This window comes from Diospyros lotus, chromosome 13 (genome assembly GCF_014633365.1).
Source record: "Diospyros lotus cultivar Yz01 chromosome 13, ASM1463336v1, whole genome shotgun sequence".
NCBI classification, from domain to species: Eukaryota; Viridiplantae; Streptophyta; class Magnoliopsida; order Ericales; family Ebenaceae; genus Diospyros; species Diospyros lotus.
This window is the reverse complement of record NC_068350.1, coordinates 7,973,605-7,975,827: the sequence shown is the minus strand read 5'-3', so window position 1 is coordinate 7,975,827 and position 2,223 is coordinate 7,973,605.

Here is a 2,223-nt window from a genome sequence, read left to right as displayed (position 1 = left end):
CAATGTATGTTTTCGAGGCAAGGCGCAAATATCGAGATAACCCCAGTGCAAATATCGAGGTAGCCCCATAAGATTGAGAAGGTAAGTGGTTCTACCAAAAACCTGATTTTAAGTAAATAATTTTATCATGTTATCACGTCTTGATGTGAATATGTTCATGTAGATTACATTTACATGGGTTGATGATGAAATATGCATATGTACACGATGATATTTTTTATCATGCATTCGCATAAGGGTTTGAGAGTACGGGCCAGAACCGCTGCTCTTCCAAGTGTGCACCCATACACCTCGGCCTGGTAAAGAGGCTGTGAAAATAGGGAGTAGCAATAAGGTACGGTCGGCTCAAATCAAAATGATATGGAAAAGAATATTTTGCATCCATACACTTTGCCCCTAGAATATTCAAACATTCTAGATGGAGATTGTAGTAGAAACGAGAATGAATGAGGTATGAAATGACACTTAACAAAGTGTATGATGAATTGAATATATGTTATATAACTCATGTATTTAAGTTCTGCTATTTCAAATTCTGAACTTTTTGAGGAATGATGATGTATAACCTTATTTTTGGTTAATGGGGATGTAAGAACTGATTTATGATTAATGTTAAGATGTTAGGTTCGATTCTAGGTTCCGTATTTGATGTATATAATGATTCTCTTTTGAGATGGACGTATGGAAATTTTGGGATGGATACGATGAATGATATGGTTTAGCATTAGTTTTGAAAGAAAAAAAATTATTATCCCACAATTGTTCCAAGTTATAACATGTCTGAGAAAGTGGGGTGTTACAATTGGTATCAAAGTGAATTGATAATTACAGACTTGGAAAAGTTTGACTTCGAGATTAACTGTTATTTCAGTTGAGAATTCTCATAGTTTAACCTTATTTTGAAATTTAGGGAATAATAACTTGGAGATTTAAGGGGATCTGATATCGTTAGAACCAGTTGGTAAGAACCCCAAGTGGAAACTAAAGGGAAAAATAAACTAATGGTTCGTAGAATGAAATCCCTATTTAGAGATTCGTGGATTGTCAGTTAAAATCTTAGAGATTTTTAATTGAGGATCTAACCTTGTTAAGTGATAAGACAACTAGTCAGGATGACCTAACTATGAAAGATAGGGTCTAATGATATGATTCAAACGTAAGGATGGTTCGGTAACCATGATTATAGATCTAAGAAATTTGGAGACTATTGATTTAAGGTCATTAGTTGAAATCATTACGATGAATGATAGGATGACTGGTAGTTATCGAGAATGATTGAATCATGGATGATCAGTATGATGTGACATAGCCTAGCTGTTGAGTTAGGATTGAATGATAAGTATTTTCGAGAATCATTTAGAGTCTCGGAAATAAAATGTGTAGATCGAGAACCTTAGGATTTGGGTCAAGACAAAAGATATGATGTCAGACTTAGATATTTCTATTCTAAAGATAGGAAAATAGTATTGGCTAAAATGATGGGTCCAAGTCCCAACGAACTAGGGTGTGAGGTGTGTCACTAGCGTGTTGAACAAGGTTGGAAAGGAATCAACCCAGAATAAGATAGACCGTTTTGTGAAGACACAATCCAAGGAAAGAGGAGCAAGTAATGTCTTAAATGTGGACTGTGTCCTATTTAAGGAATTGCATCAGGGTTCGTGGTCATCTTGTGAATAGGTGATGAGACGAGCGTTGTGAGGCTCAAGAGGTAGATTAACCTCGGTATCTAGTATGACAATACTAGTGGGATCGTGAGATAAGTCGTATCGACCCTAAGGGAGGATGATGAAAAGCCTAGTCGGCAGAATTTGTGATTACGATTTAGTGTGCCAAGTGGGCTTGGGATTCAAAAATCTGTGAGGAAAGACATGTGAATGAGTGTAACCACTTAGGGACCTAAATTATTATGAGATTAAGATACGCTTGGGTAAAGAGTCCTTAGAGATTTTTGAGGTTCGGTTGTTTTCAAATTTATAAAAGATAGTTGGAACTAGATATCGTGGTCTGATTTGAGGTCTTCAGAGATAAATTAGTTTGAGATTCCTGAGGAATTTCTTTAAATGATTGATTTTAAGAACCATTGAGAATCTAAGAATTCGTGAGAAACTTTAGAGTTTTCAGGAAGAAATCCGGTAAGAATTGGAGTCTATAGGTGAAGTAAGTATCTACGCGCTTTAGTTGGTGAGACATTTATGGATTGTTGTGATGATTGTGTGATTCTTT